Here is a 19082-nt window from a genome sequence, read left to right as displayed (position 1 = left end):
AGCCATTAACTCACTTTTTCAGAAGCTGAGACAAAGCGACGAAATCTGATAAAATGGCCGCATAAGTACTCAACAGATACCATCTTTACGCAATTAAGGAACAAAAATTTCCAACATTTATCACCCGCGAAATTTAACAGTAATGTTTTCTCCCGTTTCACCCCAACAGATACAAGTTTCTATTATTAATGATATTCAGTCTCGATCTTGTGTCCAGTTTGTAAGGAAACGAGATTTTTTCCTTTACATTTTTGCATTTAAATGTGGGTGTGTGTGGATTGGGCGGGGGGGGGGGGGGGGAGGATTGGTAGGAGACGAGCGGACGTCTCCACCTCGGCGTGCGTCGCTCGGCTGCCAGCTGCTGCGTGGCGCGTGACGCACACAAACAGCTGACGCGGGGGCCCACACCGGGGGAGGCAACAGGTGGGCGGGGCATTGCCTTAGATGCCGTGGCCGAAGCCAGTGAGTGCTCTAGCTGCCTCACGGCCACGGGCCGGTCCTGTGGCTCTCAGCGTGCACCAGCCTCCGTACCTGGTTCAAGGGACTCGTGGCAAGAGCCCTACCCAACTGCAGCCCACCTCAGCAGGAGTGAACCTAGTTTGCACGTACCAGAGCTATAGTGATGGCTCAGAATATTAGAATCACATACGAACACTAATACTGTCAAAGCACTGGTTTGCTGTATGCCACATATGGTTTGGAAGAATTACCAAAACTGTATACTTTTCGTACCATAAACGGCACCAACACGTTCCGACGTGGATTCACCAAAACCAGACCTTTCCGTTTTTCATACCATATATAGCAGCAATACGTTACCCGCCAGATTAGGCGAGAGCGCTAATGCGCTGCTTCCTGGACTGGGGTAGGCGCGCCGGCCCCGGATCGAATCCGTACAGCGGATTACCGACGTGGGTCGGTGTGCCGGCCAGCCTGGATGTGGTTTCTAGGCGGCTTTCCACATCCCGCTAGGTGAATACCGGGCTGGTCCCCACGTTCCGCCTCAGTTACACGACTCGCAGATGTCTGAACACGTTCGTACTATTCCATGAATTATACTAGACGCAGACAGCTGGGGTACACTAATTCCGTCCCGCGGGATACGGGGTGGCGTCAGGAAGGGCATCCGGCCACCCCTTAACACTAACCTTGCCAAATCCGTTCCTAACAATGCCGACCCAGCGTCAGCCCAGGGCATGGTACCAGTGAAAGGGGAAGAAAACGGCAGCAATACGTTGCGACATGGATTCTACAATGTCTTGGCACCCAACAACAGATGTGTACGCCTCAACTGTCCTTGCTAACAAACAACCAGCCATGACAGAGAACAGAAGTTCCCCACTTCCCGGTGCCCGACTAACACCACACAAACGCTTCCGATGTGTTTTCTATGCACGGCTACACTGTTGACAAAAGTGGGGAGGGGGGGAAGGGTGGGCAGCGTAATGACACCGCCCCCCTCCCAAAAAGCATTTTACTAAAAGCTTTTTTCTTCATACAATGAGTTCCAAATTTTTAAGCTAACTTTCGGGGAATAAGGAACCGTTTAAACTCTGCAAGGACATTTGGAGTAAAAAATCGATCTTCATGAATGCGAAAATTACACTCTATGAAACCGCTATAAAACCGCAGTCGCTCTATGCGGATGAGTGCATCGAAAAAGGGGAAGAGAATCTTTCGAGAGATTGTGAGACCCACCGTAAACGAAACTGGCAACTACAAATTAAGGAGTAACAAAGAGCACATCAAAAAACTTCCGAAACGCTCACACACAATCCGAAGGAGGCGATTCAGTTGATTTGGACACGTAAAATAATCGAGGATAATTGACTAACTAAACAATTCTTGCAATATTTCAGGAACAAAAAAAAATTAAAAAAAAGGAGTCAATCGATCAGACTCGAAAAGACGGAGCAGACTTATCGACAACACATACTGCATTTTAACAAGTAAATTTATGATACCGGTTACTCATATAGGCTGGCTATACTGCGCTGTACTGGCCTCAGTTATTAATGTATATACGGGACGCATACAGGCCTTCACCAGCATTTACTATGTACCTACGTAGATAAGATTTTGACGTTGATACCTCAATCAGGATACTTTATGGTATCAACATAGGATTAAACAGCTAACCGGCTTCACGTAATTGCTAGGGTCATTGGCCTAGGTTTCGAAACCTACTAGGGGTGTCTTAATCAGAACGAAAATTTTGATACATCGTAAAATTACATTGCTGAAAAGCAATGGTCAGAATTTAGAGCACCTATGCTCATGTCAAAAGTGAAATAACTGCTCTAAATTCTGACCATTGCTTTTTTAGCAATGTAATTTTACGATTTATCAGAATTTTCAGTCTGATGAAGGCACCCTAGTAGATGTCGAAATCTACGTCAATGTACCTACCAATTTTGTGCAACCGGTTGGCGTTTAATACTATATTGAAACACCATACGGTTGTTGAGTAGTAGACATGTTTAAAACTTAATGGTATGTATAGCTGGCATGCATTGCTGTTAATCACGTAAATATTTTTTTTTTCATATATTTCTTATGTATCGCTAGACCTGTTATAGATTTTGCTTCAGCTAATCGAACTTAGTTGGTTACACCATTGTTTTCCTATTTGTAACAGATCTGAAGATAGCAGTATCCGAAACCGATAACTGTGAATTGTAAAATTTGTGTGATCGAGATTGACCTTTACAAACAAAGTGCCATAACATGATCGCGGACTCATTTAAAGACTTTATGTCTTCAATTGATAAATTTGTGCCTACTCAGGACAAGATTGGCGTAAAACATGCGCACTACAAAAGATGTAATGAAAATCTGGTTTGACAAACTCTATTTGGATGGGAGGATTTCTCCTAAAAATGTTAATGACAAGATTAATAATAGTTCTACAAATAAAGACGGAGGAGAGATGAACATAACTCAAGAAGGTATCCAAAACACAGAAGATTTAAAAATACAAACAACAAACTTCAAGGCGCTTGAAAAAAAAAGAGAAGAAACGTGGAAATATCTTCGCTCAGGAAGAATAACAACAGTAGTGAGGGGAATGAAAATTTGTTGGGGAGATGGGAATAAGCACGTTATTCAACAATTCCTCTAAGTAACTGTTTTACGTTGTCCACAGTTGCCCACTGTCTACGAGAGTAGAGGAAGGAAAGGAACTTACAAGAATATAAAGTTTTTCTTCCACGCGACCCTCGAATTTCATTATTCATGCTCTCCCGCAGCGGGTTCGCAACACATTGTCTTCTGAGAGTTGCAGGTCTGATATCACAGAACATACTTTCGAGCTGCGTCATGCTAGTACGCTGTGCACTCCCGTAGTGCAACGGAACGCAACGGTGCCGCTGCCCTCGCGTAACGCTGGGGAAGGACTTCGGGAGGAATGAGTCGGCCAGTTTAGCGTGCTCCACTGCGCACCTCTGTCGCTGAGTCACTCCACATCGTGACCTCGTGCCGTAACATCTCTACTGCTTTTGTCACCTGTCCACATAAAAGGCACTGTCGTTATCACGTGCACTGTTTTGCGGTACGTTGCAGCTGGTAAACCTTGTGTTTCGCTTTAGGTTCAAATGGTTCAAATGGCTCTGAGCACGATGGGACTTAACATCTGTGGTCATCAGTCCCCTAGAACTTAGAACTACTTAAACCTATCTAACCTAAGGACATCACAAACATCCATGCCCGAGGCAGGATTCGAACCTGCGACCGTAGCAGTCGCGCGGTTCCGGACTGAAGCGCCTAGAACCGCTAGACCACCGCGGCCGGTTTCGCTTTAGGGTCACTCCAAAAGAAATGCACACTATTTTTGTGAAAATACAGTTTCCATTTTGCACGTGTGATAGTTTTACAGTGTGTAGAAACATGTTTCCCGCTTGTTTTCAAACTTAGTTCAACCTGATCCCGTGAGTGGAACCGTCACAGCATGTCTTCAAAATGGCTGTTACACTTGACGTTCGTCAGAAGCAACGTGCTGTCATAGAATTCCTGTGCTGTGAAAACGAGACAGTGGGAAACATCCACAAGAGGTTGAAAACGGTGTATGGAGATGCTGCTGTCGATCGCAGTAGACTTAGTCGGTGGGCAAGCAGGTTACGTGATGAAAGCGGGCACGGCAATATTGAGGATTGTTCTCGCAGCGACAGGCCTCGTACTGCACACACTCCAGACAATGTGCAGAGAGTTAATGAATTTTTGACTGCTGACGGACGCATCACAGTGAACGAATTGTCACGCTACGTTGGGATAGGGGAAAGAAGTGTTTGCAGAATACTGAAAGTGTTGGCGTTAAAAAAGGTTTGTGCCAGGTGGGTTCCTAGGATGTTGACAGAGGCTCACAAAGAAACAAGAAAAACGGTATGCAGAGAACTTTTGGACCAGTACGAGAATGGTGGAGATGTTCTTGGAAGAATTGTGACAGGTGATGAAACATGGCTCCATCATTTTTCACCAGAGACGAAGAGGCAATCAATGGAGTGGCATCATGCAAATTCACCCAAGAAAAAAAAAATCACACCTTCTGTTGGAAAAGTTATGGTGGTGGTGGTTAGTGTTTAACGTCCCGTCGACAACGAGGCCATTAGAGGCGGAGCGCAAGCTCGGATTAGGGAAGGAGTGGGAAGGAAACCGGCCGTACCCTTTCAAAGGAACCATCCCGGCATTTACCTGAAACGATTTAGGGAAATCACGGAAAACCTAAATCAGGATGGCTGGCGACGGGATTGAACCGTCGTCCTCCCGAATGCGAGTCCAGTGTGCTAACCACTGCGCCACCTCGCTTGGTGGAAAAGTTATGGCTACGGTGTTTTTCGATTCCGAAGGACTCTTGCTTGTGGACATCATACCAAGTGGAACCACCATAAATTCTGATGCATATGTGACGACACTGAAGAAACTTCAAGCTCGACTGAGTCGTGTTCGACCACATCGGCAAAAGCAGGATGCTTTGCTGTTGCACGACAATACACGACCACATGTCAGTCAAAAACCATGGAAGCGATCACAAAATTCGGATGGACAACACCGAAACACCCGCCTTACAGTCCTGACCTGGCTCCATGTGACTATTATCTCTTTGGGAAACTGAAAGACTGTCTTCGTGGAACAACGTTTGTGCACGCTGCCAAACAGTCGCTCCAACATGTTGGTCCAGAATTCTACCGTGCGGCTATACAGGCGCTGGTTCCAAGATGGCGTAAGGCAGTTTCGAGGGATGGAAATTATGTGGAGAAATGAAAATATTGTTTCTAAAGGATGTATCTACACACTGTAAAACTTTCAAACATGTAGAATAAAAGATGGATTTTAAAGAAAATAGTGTGCATTTCTTTTGGAGTAACCCTCGTATTTTAGGCGAGCGACGTTTTCGTTATTGAGCGTGGCATGCAAATGAAAGTGAATCTTAGCTACGATTTGTATTTACTCCGCAAAATTCTTTACGGTGTGTGGTGGATGGTACTTCCCTTATCACACACATTTCCATTTTTTCTTCTTCTATTTGTGAATTGTGCACGAGGAAAATAGCTGTCGGTTAAACTGCACATGAGCTCTAATTAGTACGATTTTTCCCGTAACAGTCATTTCGCGAGATGTTCGAGAATGACTGACTGAAAACTACTTTTTATAATTCTAATGAGACAATACACAGCATTTGCAGATATATCGATTTTCGACGTAGTCCCCGTGACGTATGAGGGGTGCATTGCATCCTCGCGAGAAGGATTCTTTTATTTCAACCTCTTTATCGTAGAGCTATGTCGTCAGTCCTTGCTCGATCTCTTAGTCTGCGGTAGCTAGGAGTGCAGGTTTCATCTTCTGTAAAAATTCCGTCCCAAAATCCATTACCAACGACCTGGACCCGACGAAAAAGTTCCTCAGGAGCAGAGACTCGACGATCTATCAACTCTACAGTAAATTGGCACTTGCAGCACTTCACGGAGGATATCGTGTTCAAAACCAACACTAATATCCAAAATAGTGGCTATTTCGTTTACAGTAGTACGCTTGTTTCACTTCACGAGCTCTTTCACTGCGGCCTTGTTTTACTTCGTCACCACGCGGTGTGTCTGATGCGGGTGTGGAGCTTGTTACAAAGAAGTTACGCCTCTTTCAGACTTTCCGCATCATTCATACTCTTGCTCCAGAGACACACGAATCACCATACTGTGCTTTCGTCCTGCGATGCGTTTCCACAACTTTACCGGCTTCACTATTAAAAAAGAAAAATGTATCACAGCTGGTTACTCCAGTGCGATGAAAATTGACAATGTGTCAGCCATCTCTACTCTGACACAGCTTCCTTTTCTGTGTGTAACAACAGGCTGCCAATTGACGAAATCTTGCGCTTCCATCCGAGGGGCTGGGTTTCATTTCAACGCAGCCACCTGGATGCAGCCCGAAAAGATTTCATCATCAATATACACAGGGAAAGACTGCATTCATACTTCCAGTTATTGGTTATTTGTCGAAACTCAAGGATAACGGAGGAACTGCAAGTTGACCGTACAATTTATAGGAATTTTATTAAACTTTTAAGATTTTCACCCAAATAACCCTCGTATGTAACAGTAACTAATAATAACGAATGGTAGTTAATTGAGGAGCACGCAATCTCAGTGCAATGCATAAAACGTTTTAGTATTTCTAGATCTGTTCAACTGTTACAAGCAGGCCAGATTCAGCCATTATATGCGGTCATCTTCAGGCCGTACAATGCTTATCACAGCAAACCGTCATGGTTGTCTAATCACCACTTGTCATACCTTAAGTGGTGATCTGACAACTTGACGATTTGCTGCGATAAGCATGACTGCACGTAACTGCTGACGCCGGTCGCCTTGTAATTACTGTAGAGATCCAGAAATACTACAAAGTATTTCTCAGGACATAGTATGTTGTCTGACTCTTCGTAGAACAGTGGTTTCCAGCCTGGGGGTAATTACCCCCTGAGAACTAAAATGAAATTTTCTGAGGGGTAAAAACCAAACGATTCGTTTCTGTTTGTCACGAGACTAAATTATTTTCAAAAGATCATTATTATTATCAAAATTTTGTGAGACTCTAGAAGTGGTTGCGTAAGTTATCAATTATTACTTTTTCTGAATTAGTAACATTAATGCGGTAGAGGTTACAGGTTCCTCACATAGCCCACCCATTGCACACATACACTCCTGGAAATGGAAAAAAGAACACATTGACACCGGTGTGTCAGACCCACCATACTTGCTCCGGACACTGCGAGAGGGCTGTACAAGCAATGATCACACGCACGGCACAGCGGACACACCAGGAACCGCGGTGTTGGCCGTCGAATGGCGCTAGCTGCGCAGCATTTGTGCACCGCCGCCGTCAGTGTCAGCCAGTTTGCCGTGGCATACGGAGCTCCATCGCAGTCTTTAACACTGGTAGCATGCCGCGACAGCGTGGACGTGAACCGTATGTGCAGTTGACGGACTTTGAGCGAGGGCGTATAGTGGGCATGCGGGAGGCCGGGTGGACGTACCGCCGAATTGCTCAACACGTGGGGCGTGAGGTCTCCACAGTACATCGATGTTGTCGCCAGTGGTCCGCGGAAGGTGCACGTGCCCGTCGACCTGGGACCGGACCCCAGCGACGCACGGATGCACGCCAAGACCGTAGGATCCTACGCAGTGCCGTAGGGGACCGCACCGCCACTTCCCAGCAAATTAGGGACACTGTTGCTCCTGGGGTATCGGCGAGGACCATTGACAACCGTCTCCATGAAGCTGGGCTACGGTCCCGCACACCGTTAGGCCGTCTTCCGCTCACGCCCCAACATCGTGCAGCCCGCCTCCAGTGGTGTCGCGACAGGCGTGAATGGAGGGACGAATGGAGACGTGTCGTCTTCAGCGATGAGAGTCGCTTCTGCCTTGGTGCCAATGATGGTCGTATGCGTGTTTGGCGCCGTGCAGGTGAGCGCCACAATCAGGACTGCATACGACCGAGGCACACAGGGCCAACACCCGGCATCGTGTGTGGGGAGCGATCTCCTACACTGGCCGTACACCACTGGTGATCGTCGAGGGGACACTGAATAGTGCACGGTACATCCAAACCGTCATCGAACCCATCGTTCTACCATTCCTAGACCGGCAAGGGAACTTGCTGTTCCAACAGGACAATGCACGTCCGCATGTATCCCGTGCCACCCAACGTGCTCTAGAAGGTGTAAGTCAACTACCCTGGCCAGCAAGATCTCCGGATCTGTCCCCCATTGAGCATGTTTGGGACTGGATGAAGCGTCGTCTCACGCGGTCTGCACGTCCAGCACGAACGCTGGTCCAACTGAGGCGCCAGGTGGAAATGGCATGGCAAGCCGTTCCACAGGACTACATCCAGCATCTCTACGATCGTCTCCATGGAAGAATAGCAGCCTGCATTGCTGCGAAAGGTGGATATACACTGTACTAGTGCCGACATTGTGCATGCTCTGTTGCCTGTGTCTATGTGCCTGTGGTTCTGTCAGTGTGATCATGTGATGTATCTGACCCCAGGAATGTGTCAATAAAGTTTCCCCTTCCTGGGACAATGAATTCACGGTGTTCTTATTTCAATTTCCAGGAGTGTATGTTATGCTTTGTTCCGTACATCGCTGATGATAAAGGTGAGACATATATGTAACAAATATTAAATATCTCAAGAAAATGTCTTCTCCAAGTAGTAGATAATACCTGCAGTAGTCCAGAAATTGCTTCATTACTCGCTTAGAAACAGAGAAATGAATTAATTGACACCACGACACAGCAGTAACTACATAAGGGCTACTATACTGCTGTACACATTGTTATTATTATTATTATTATTATTACTGAGTGGTTAGACACAAAGCGTTAACAACCGACGGCCGCTGTGACCGAGCGGTTCTAGGCGCTTCAGTCCGGGACCGCGCTGCTGCCACGGTCGCAGGTTCGAATCCTGCCTCGGGCATGGATGTGTGTAATGTCCTTAGGGTTAGTTAGGTTTAAGTAGTTCTAAGTCTAGGGGAATGATGACCTAAGATGTTAAGTCCCATAGCGCTTAGAGCCATTTGAACCATTTTTTCGTTAACAACCTTAATTCATAAAATTTCTGGCAGTTCAGAAATAAGGCATGCAGCAATCAAGTTATTCATGAACTGTAAGCACCCCTCATACGTCACGGGGACTACGTCGAAAATCGATATATCTGCAAATGCTGTGTATTGTCTCAACCTGCTTGATTCGAAGTGGGGTTGCAGTTGAAGATCAAGCAAGTGCCGCAATGAAGGGAAGTAATGCAGGGGAAGTATATTCTGTAACAAGTGTCTGCCCTCGATGTGGATACTTAGCTTTCTTATCTGGGAAGGAGTTGTGGGTAGCACTTGCGATGCACCACGGATTCCTTCGCTATTCACTCTAACACGCACGCACGCACGCACGCACACACACACACACACACACACACACATACACACACAGAAAGAGAGAGAGAGAGAGAGAGAGAGAGAGAGAGAGAGATACACAAATTAAATATAACTCATCTTTCATCATTTTAAAAATAAGTGTTCCAAGGAAAGTTTTTCATTCTACGGTTTCGTTTGGTGCGAAAGTTGGTAATGATGTGGGGGAGGGGGGGGGGAGGAGACATCAGATAGCAGGGGGTAAGGGTGTGATTACTAGCTTATGTTTGATTGTACTCTGGGATAACGTTCTAAGAAAGGTTGGGAACTGCTGTCTTAGAACGTACGCTATCGAAATTACAATACTACCCGTGCCACTTTCACGCGTACTAAACGAACCTGTCAGGAAATGGGTCTTTCTTCTCTGGATCTATTGTGTCTCATGTATTTTACCCCACCTGATAGCAGCATCACACTGTCGAACAAAACAATCAGTCAAATAAAGGTTCGGTATCCTACTTACTTCGCACGTTCAGGATTTTCTCAATCTGGCACCTCCTTTTCCTAGATCTGGTTTTCTACGGCCATTCAATTTTTGGTCATTTATTCGAGAGCCAACTGCCTTCCCTGTACGAATCGTTGGTGCTCTGCACATCTTGCATTTCGCTACTTTTCTGGAGCATTCGCCAACAGCCTCGCGGAACATGCGACGTTATCCGCAACATAACGACTATGTATACGAACAGTAATGACCCCTGCAATACTCCGTCAGCGTACTCCCGAAGTTACGTAGTTATGTTTCCATAAGACGGTTTCGCTACGTTAAACGGGACGCAGTTAGCTCCCATCTACTAGGAAGTCTTGATTTCAGTAACAAAGCTTGTCCGTTACTCGGCGAACGCGTCTTTTGTTCGGTGCATTTTATACTTCCGGAGTACACTTGAACGTATAGCAGGTAGAAATTTGGTTACTGGATACCTAGGAAAAGCAATATACCACCACTGTCACCTATTTTACGAGCAACTTGGAAACGTTTTACGACGTTAATTTCACTTCGTTAGAGTAGGAATCGCAGTGAGAGGAATTATGACATTAAACGGTCAGTTAATCTTCCACAAAGGAGACGTTTTGCCCTATTTTGTTTTCCAAAGACGCAGACTTGATTTTTTTAAATGTAAACATATACTAATTTTTAGCGTTTTAGAATGGAAGCTATTTCAAACACGTATGTCTCTTTGTATACAAGAGAACAGAGTTTGTGAAAACAGCTGTTTCTCCTTTCTTAGTGTCGATAGAAACTGCAGCGTGACATCACGTATTTAGTTTATCAGACCGCGTGGGGAAAGTCGCACGTGCGCCCTTCAAACATACGCGCATAGTCCTCGATAAAAACACAGCTGCTTCCACAGAACTCGTTCGCTTCCATGCAGTGGCACATACAGATTTACCTTGGCTTTATAAATCAAATTCCGAAATGCCAAAACAAAGTCTCATAGAATATTTACACAGCGGCTCCATGCACCGGTTTCTCAAGTCATCTGCAGCACTGATCTGAGGATGGTCTTATGGACTGATATCGGTAAACACAATTAAAAATGAAAGCTCACTGCGATGTGGACTGCTTTTTATTTTAAAAAAAGGTAAAATACTTAGGATCTTTGTGGAATGTGAAAAAGACATTCATATTTTGATGGCTGAAACGACAAATGATATGTTAAAACGCCGTGATCTTCTTTCCTAATGTCAACAAGACACTTACTTGACTACCGTCCTTACGCGGTTTGATAAAATGGCGCTATAGACCAACTAAACAGGAATTACACCTATGAAAGCAGCAGCAAAATAACGGACTTTGCAAAGCAAAAGTTTTTGTAAATATGTGCGGAAATTCCAAAAATGCAAAAGGGAAGATGTCACTTGTTCGTGTCATTTTAATTAGGAAGATAGAAATGGGAGGATTCAGTCCCTCACATACACGATCTATGACTTTCTAGCATGCAGCATTCTGAAAGTATGCTGAAAGCTTTCCTCAAGGCGAGAAACAAAGCTTCAAATACGATCCTTCTGGGTCTCCTAAACGAAATAGGTGATACTTTCGTCCAGAGACCCAACTACTGTTGGGTTAAACTTGAGACAATGTGCGATTTCGGTATTTCCTAGGTTTTAGGCGTACATTGCGTAGTACCAATATGTTTGCTTCCTCACGGGATGAGAAAAATAATGAAATGGTTGGAGTTTAACGCACTCTCCACAGTAGCTGGTGCTAAAGCACTATTGCTTCCCTTGCATGTCCTTCAACTCTTATCACGGTAGTCTGGTTCCAATACAAGTTGTAAATAACCTTTCGTTCTCCATATTTTATACCTGCTATCTTCAGAATTTCTAAGAATGTATTCCAGTGAATAATGTCAAAAGATTTTTATAAATCTACAAATGCATAAATAGAGTTATACCTTCTTTGAATTTATCTTCTAAAATACAGAGGTCGAAATAAGTATTCGAACACAAAACATGTTTACTAGTTCTATCATTTCTATAGATATGCAAATAAAGTAGACAGAAATGCAACTGGTACAAAATAAAGTTGAGTCTTCCATTAAATATACACGTGGGGCTACCAAAAAAACGCAATTATTTTTTAAAATCAATATATTTTCAAATTGTTTACAGAACAACCTTATCCCCTTCAAAATCCTCTCGATTACAACTAATACATTTGTCCCACTGGTGCTCCCATTGTTCGAAAGATTTCTTGCAGTCATCTTTAGAAGTGGCTGACAGCTCCTTCCTCGTTTTTTTTTTTTCCTTGAATTCTTCAATGTTGTAAAATGGTTCAAAAATGGTTCAAATGGCTCAGAGCACTATGGGACTTAACTTCTGAGGTAATCAGTCCCCTAAAACTTAGAACTACTTAAACCTAACTAACCTAAGGACATCACACACATACATGCCCGAGGCAGGATTCGAACGTGCGACCGTAGTAGCGGCCGCGCGGTTCCAGACTGTAGCGCCTAGAACCGCTCGGCCACATCGGCCGGCTATTGTCAAATCTGTGTCCTTTCATGCTCCTTCTCATGAGTGGAAATAAGAAAAAGCGGAAGGAGCCAGGTCAGGTGAATAAGGTGCGCGGTACAGAGAACCAGAGAACGATGCCATTTTAGCCAAAAACCGACAGACATGTCTGTGTGTGCAGATGCATTGTCGTGTTGGAAGAACCAGTCTCCTGTATGCCACAAATCGTATCTTTTTTGACGAACACTGTTGCGCAATATTCTTAAAAGTTCCAAATAGAAGATTTGATTGACGTTCTGACCTGGTGGAACAAACTCTGAGCACTATGGGACTTAACATCTGAGGTCTACAGTCCCCAAGATTTAGAACTACTTAAACCTAACTGAACTAAGGACGTCTCACACATTCATGCCCAAGGCAGGATTCGAACCTGCGACCGTAGCAGCAGCGCGGTTCCGGACTGAAGCGCCTAGAACTGCTCGGCCAGAGCTGGCAATTAGCGGCAGAAATGTGTACTATACAAGCTCCGCCTACGGCATCGTTATGCCGGTTTTTTTAAGTGTACCCCCTCGTAAACTCACGAAAAGCAACTAAAACAATTTCCACTACCAGAAAGTAAGAAATACTTAAATCATCTCTTCGTCTGGACATAAGTATTCGAACAGCGAACAACTAGTGTTTTCTACGAATTACTGCCATTAATCTTTTGGACACTGACTGTACATGTTTTTTGGTGACTTCATAGCCCATATGTCTCTACTCAGTTAGAATCTCGTTCAGATGGTTCTTACTCCAGCTCTGATGTTTCCTGACACGATCTTCGAGTTCATGCCAGATGTCCTCCAAAAGATTTAAATCTGGAGACTGAGGCAATGTCTTCAAAGTGTGAGTGTGTTTTACCGGATCCAAACCCTCACAGTTACAGCAGTATGCTTTGGGTAATTGTCCTGCTGGAAGTAATAATCATTTTCTAATTCCCCTCTCCTTGAGATCGTTTTCAAGAATTCTCTTTTTGCTAACTTATCCGTAATCCCATCCATGAACACCAGTTCCTCAACGTCTGATGAAGCCACACAGCCTTATACCACATCACTGTTGCCTCTAGTGATGGGCTAAACTGCGATTTTCCGATATCAGTGATTTCTGTGAATGCTACTTTTCAGTATCTGTTATTCTTAACTGTGATTTGTCGCAGTTAAGGAACATAGGTCGTGTATCCTTCCGCCACTGCGATTTCTGCTACTTCCGCGATTTCTGCGACTTCTGAGATTTCTGCTACTTCTGCGATTTCTGCGACTTACCACCGTATGAAAAAGTTACATCTGTCAACACAGAAAATTGCATCTCAACAAACCTGTCATTGGCAAGTATGTTTTACGTTTTTTCTTCCGTTGGCTTTAATTTTGTATTTAAGAAACAACTGTGAAAATATTAATAGTGTAATTAATATGTAAGTAGCCGTACAGTACCGTAATAGTTCGTGTTTAGAAAATGAATTCTAACATATTGTTATGTTCACAGGTACCTGAACTACATTTCAGTCACTCAGTAAAGTCATAATTCAAAATATCGTTGTCAACAGATCTGAAGAAATTGCCACTGCGTCTTTAGACCGTTTTCGTCAGACAAGAGGTTAGTTTCTAAGCGTTTCGATGGACTTAATTACTTCAGTGAGATCTTTCTTGCAAATGTGACATTCATTATAGCAAATATTAGCAATCCACTCTGTCAATTATATTGCTAGTAATTAGTGACAGCAAAAATTGTTTAATACTCCTTGTGTTTTTGCAGACGCAGTTCTGACTCTGATTACTGGTTGCTGGTACGTATCTATCCACATCAAGGCTGTTGCGAGAGACTCGTGAAGATTCAAGACAGCTCTTAGAGGATTTGCAGTTTAAAAGTGAAATAAGTGTGTGAGTGATTAAACTGTGTTTTATTGAAGTTGTTGTGCGATTTTAAACGAATAATAAATGTTAAATACAGTGAGTGAATAATAAAAATCTCATTTTCCTCATGTTAAGCCGTCCAATACCCGTAATTTTCCGCCATTTACTTATTGGTAAACACTTGTTGGATAGCGACGTGCCCCCCCCCCCCCCCTCACTTCCCTTTAACTGCATTACTTAAAAGTAACACAGGAAAAGCTTACTTAGGTAGGTGGTAGTAGTGTTGGCAAAAAGTTCTTGTGTATGAAGTTGCCATGTAGAACACCAGGTGTAAAACTTTTCTGCCGAGTCTTAAACTGTGTCGGAACAAAAGTGAGGCATTCATATGACTCAATAATACTTTTTCATTTCACTGCACTTATGCAGATGTCTGAGTTCTGCTGTGTTAACATTGCAAAGTTCTGTAGGCATGTGGAGTATTAACCAAAACTGTCATATTGGAAGCAGAATCAAACACTTTTGTTACGTTACTTGATATTTTCAGGAGAACTAGGCAATGTTGCTTCTTATTAATATAATACATTCAGAGTCACAGCAGTATTTGACCAACCATAACTGATGCTGAATGTGCATGTCGTCATATAATATGAAGGGCTTATTTCAATAGTGGTACAAGTCCATTACCTCCACTTTTCTGTCTATAATGCTTCTGAAATTAATGATCCAAACACACATAAATAAAGGTTCATCTCTAGCAAGAAGCCATATGCTTCAATATTTCTGGTATCTCAACTGCAGATTTTTCAGCGCTCATTTAACTTTACGACTCTGTATCTCAAAATGAACAAAAATGGACTTGTACCACTATTGAAATAAGCCCTTCATATGCACACGCAGCACATCACATCGATCTCGTGAGGCACAAGACTCTCATAACGAAGTACGTACGTCGGTCAACAGATGGCACTAGGAAAAGTATGTTAACTGCGCTTTTTAGTTGCTACTTGCGACTTTTAGTTGCGATTTGTCACAGAAATCGCAGTTCGACTCGGTAGCGAATAGCGTAGTATGAACTTTGCTCAACAGATGGCAGTGCTAACTGCGCTTTTTAGTTGCTACTTGCAACTCTTAGTTGCGACTTGTCACGGAAATCGCAGTTTCACTCGATAGCGTGTCGCAGAGATGAACGTAGTACGAACTTTGGCCTACAGATGGCAGTGCTAACTACGCTTTTTAGTTGCTACTTGCGACTCTTAGTTGCGACTTGTCACGGAAATCGCAGTTTCACTCGATAGCGTGTCGCAGAGATGAGCGTAGTACGAACTTTGGCCTACAGATGGCAGTGCTAACTGCGCTTTTTAGTTGCTACTTGCGACTTTAGTTGCGACTTGTCACGGAAATCGCAGTTTCACTCGACAGCGTGTCGCAGAGATGAGCGTAGTACGAACTTCGGCCTACAGATGGCAGTGCTAACTGCGCTTTTTAGTTGCTACTTGCGACTCTTAGTTGCGACTTGTCACGGAAATCGCAGTTTCACTCGATAGCGTGTCGCAGAGATGAGCGTAGTACGAACTTTGGTCTACAGATGACACTGTTAACTGCGCTTTTTAGTTGCTACTTGCGACTTCTAGCCACGACTTGTCACTGAAATCGCAGAAAGGAGTATGGAATTCGGCCAACAGATGGCTCGCGGCGTTGAATGTGAAATGCTACTTGCGACTGCTAACTGTGACTGAAATCGCAGTTAGATTTTGTAAAGTTGTTATTGTGATATCTGTGACTTCTCAATCACTGTGATTTCTAACAGATACGCAATTTCCTGCCCACCACTAGTTGCCTCCAGGTTTCACTGTAGCGACCTCGTTCTCGGGATCCCATTCTTTATTTGGTAGCCGTCACATTGTAACATGTCCACCATCCACGCATAAGCAGAATTTGCTCTCGTCCGACCAGAGAACGTGATTGTAGAATTCTGTTGGTTTCAACAAGTCCTGATTAGCGCGTTCTAGACGGTCTTTATGACTCATGCGATTTACATGTGGTTTCCTCCTACGAACACGGGCACTGCAACCAGAACTATTTAAAGCCCATTCAACTGTTCTTGTGCATAAAACAGTGCCAGAATAATCGTTCAAGGCTTCCTCTAATGTCGGATGCCGCCACCATTGTATTGTGCTCTGCCTGATTTGGAAACAGAACTAATATTTACTAAATTCCGCGAGTATTTTGGCTTGTCTCAAATCTTGCGTACCAAGTGGAATATTTTCCTCTCTCTCGCAAAGATTGTCCGTTTTTATCACACAACATTCAGCACACCCCGTAGGAGTACACGGCGATTCAGCTGCTACTACCGATGCCGTTTTATGAAAGCCGCAATATCACAGCTGTTTAGTAGGAAATTGAATGTACGAGGCCTGTTCAGAAAGTAAGCTCCGATTGATTGCCAAATTGAAACCACAGTGAACATCAGAAATGTTTTACTTGTAACAATTAGCTACACCTTTCAGCTATTTCTCTACGTAGTCGCCGTTCTGACTTAGACTTTTGTCATAGCGTTGTACCAACTTTTCAATAGCCTCATCATAGAAGGCAGCCGCCAGTGCTTTCCGCCAATTCTCCACGCTGGCCTACACCTCGTTGTCTGTGTCAAAATGTTGCCTTCAAAGACAGCGGTTCATGTGACCAGAGATGAAACTCAGGGGGAGACAATTGCGGACTGTACTGTGGGTAATCTAACATTTCCATTTGAAAACGATGCAGGAGCATCTTCATTGCCCCTGCAGAATGCGGCTGAAAATTGTCGTGAAGACGAAACAGCACGACAGTTATGTAATGTTAGCTGCATAGCTTCAGGCGAAATTTCTCACCAGGCCCTCGTACTTGGCGGCAGACACTATTTTCTAGACATCTTTACGCACTCACTGCGAGCTCAGAAATGAGAAGAGCGACGTGATGCTAACTGGGGTTATACCAGAGACACTACCCAACACATCTGTGCAAAGCTTTATCGGATTTTCATAGTCGTTTCCATTTCGCGACCGATCGGAGCTTACTTTCTGAACGCCCCTCGTAGTTCAATTTTGTACGGGATACATTTTCGCTGGAGCCACGATTTTCGAGATACTCAAGAAAAACGTACAAAAGTGAATTTTAAGCGCATCCCCAATCCCAAACTCAGGCCCCAGCGGTCAGGATTCTACTATGTTGTTTTCCTGTAGGACTAATAGTTTGCACGCAGCGAGCGAGAGAATATGAAAAGCGAGCGAGAGAATATAAAAATCTCGCGCGTGGTTTCTGACGGCCACATATAACGCTGCGTGTTGCATAAAACGACAGCGGTGGAGGTCGCTGAATCACTGTGTGAATACAGGTACAAATGAAGTCACTACAGCGCATAGTAAAGTCGCTTTTAACGGCGTATTGGCAGTAACAGCGAAATCTAACAGTCCCGTCTAAATCCCATGCAAACGTCATATTTAAAAAATCGCTTAGTACGACATCGCTTATTGCGACTTATCGTACAAAACGACGAATTTTTTATTACATTTTACGAGAAACATATCGGCTATATCGTCCAATGTTCATTTTTGTTTGTAACGTATTTACACTAGAACACTTATCTTCAAACTCTTGTTTTCTGCAGATTGCTGGATTCAAATGAGCGCAGCATCAGATACAAAATGTGTACGCACATCTCAAATGCAAAAAGTAGACAGGATAACTGACTACCTTCAGTAGGAAAATATACTGTAGTACGCTTTGTTGTATTGTATTTTAAAGTTAAAGTTCAAATGTGTGTGAAATCTTATGGGACTTAACTGCTAAGGTCAACAGTCCCTAAGCTTACACACTACTTAACCTAAAATATCATAAGGACAAACACACACACCCATGCCCGAGGGAGGACTCGAACCTCCGCCGGGACCAGCCTCACAGTCCGTGACTGCAGCGCCTTAGACCGCTCGGGTAATTTCAAAAAAAATGTCAAATGTGTATGAAATCTTATGGGACTTAACTGCTATGGTCATCAGTCCCTAAGCTTATACACTACTTAACGTAAATTATCCTAAGGACAAACACACACACCCATGCCTGAGGGAGGACTCGAACCTCCGCCGGGACCAGCCGCACAGTCCATGACTTTTTAAAGTTAAAGCAAGTGGTTAAAAAACCAAACCACACTAACTTCCTGTGACTGTAGAAAGCTAGACAATTAAAAGTTCCAAAATGTATTTTTTTCTCAAACCACAAAAGTAGAATAATGATGTATTCGTTACTGATGCTTTGTGGTTATGTGTGTTACATATTTTCAATGAGTTAGTACAGTACACCACATTTGCACAACATTTTACATAGAACCATAGGACAAAGTGAAGGCCTTCATGCAATTTATGCATAGAATACTGTTCATTTTTGGGCTGTTGATTAATTTCTGTAACACGGCAACTGAAACGAATTTACGTCATTCATGACTATTATACTATCCTCCACTTACAGTACATTTAAAACATGCTCAAGGTTTTATCTCATTCATTATCCAAGACCGCCTTCGATATTACCGAACAACTTACATTGTTGCTACTTGTTCGTTCGCTTACAACAGGTTTTATACATTTTTCTGGAATTTTATTGCTTTATGTACTGCATAAACACAGATTCCTCTTCTAATGGCTCTGAGCACTATGGGACTTAACATCTCAGGTCACTGCTTAAACCTAACTAACCTAAGGACATCACACACATCCATGCCCGAGGTAGGATTCGAACCTGCGATCGTAGCGGTC

General features: G+C 43.7%; 1 protein-coding gene and 1 long non-coding RNA gene across 2 annotated transcripts in view; one reads left to right on the top strand and one right to left on the bottom strand.

Annotated features, from left to right (window-relative positions):
• The window catches only part of LOC126465188 (leucine-rich repeat-containing protein 15-like), a 167760-nt gene that overhangs the window by 131731 nt on the left and 16947 nt on the right, over positions 1-19082 (bottom strand). The window lies entirely within an intron of this gene.
• On the top strand, positions 13678-14353 carry LOC126465214 (uncharacterized). The gene is made up of 3 exons (XR_007585974.1): positions 13678-13776; positions 13931-14041; positions 14201-14353. It is a non-coding gene; the product is annotated as an uncharacterized LOC126465214 (long non-coding RNA).

This window comes from Schistocerca serialis, chromosome 1 (genome assembly GCF_023864345.2).
Source record: "Schistocerca serialis cubense isolate TAMUIC-IGC-003099 chromosome 1, iqSchSeri2.2, whole genome shotgun sequence".
Classification (NCBI taxonomy): Eukaryota; Metazoa; Arthropoda; class Insecta; order Orthoptera; family Acrididae; genus Schistocerca; species Schistocerca serialis.
Note: the sequence above shows the minus strand (reverse complement) of the source record. Positions and strands in the feature narration are given on the sequence as shown.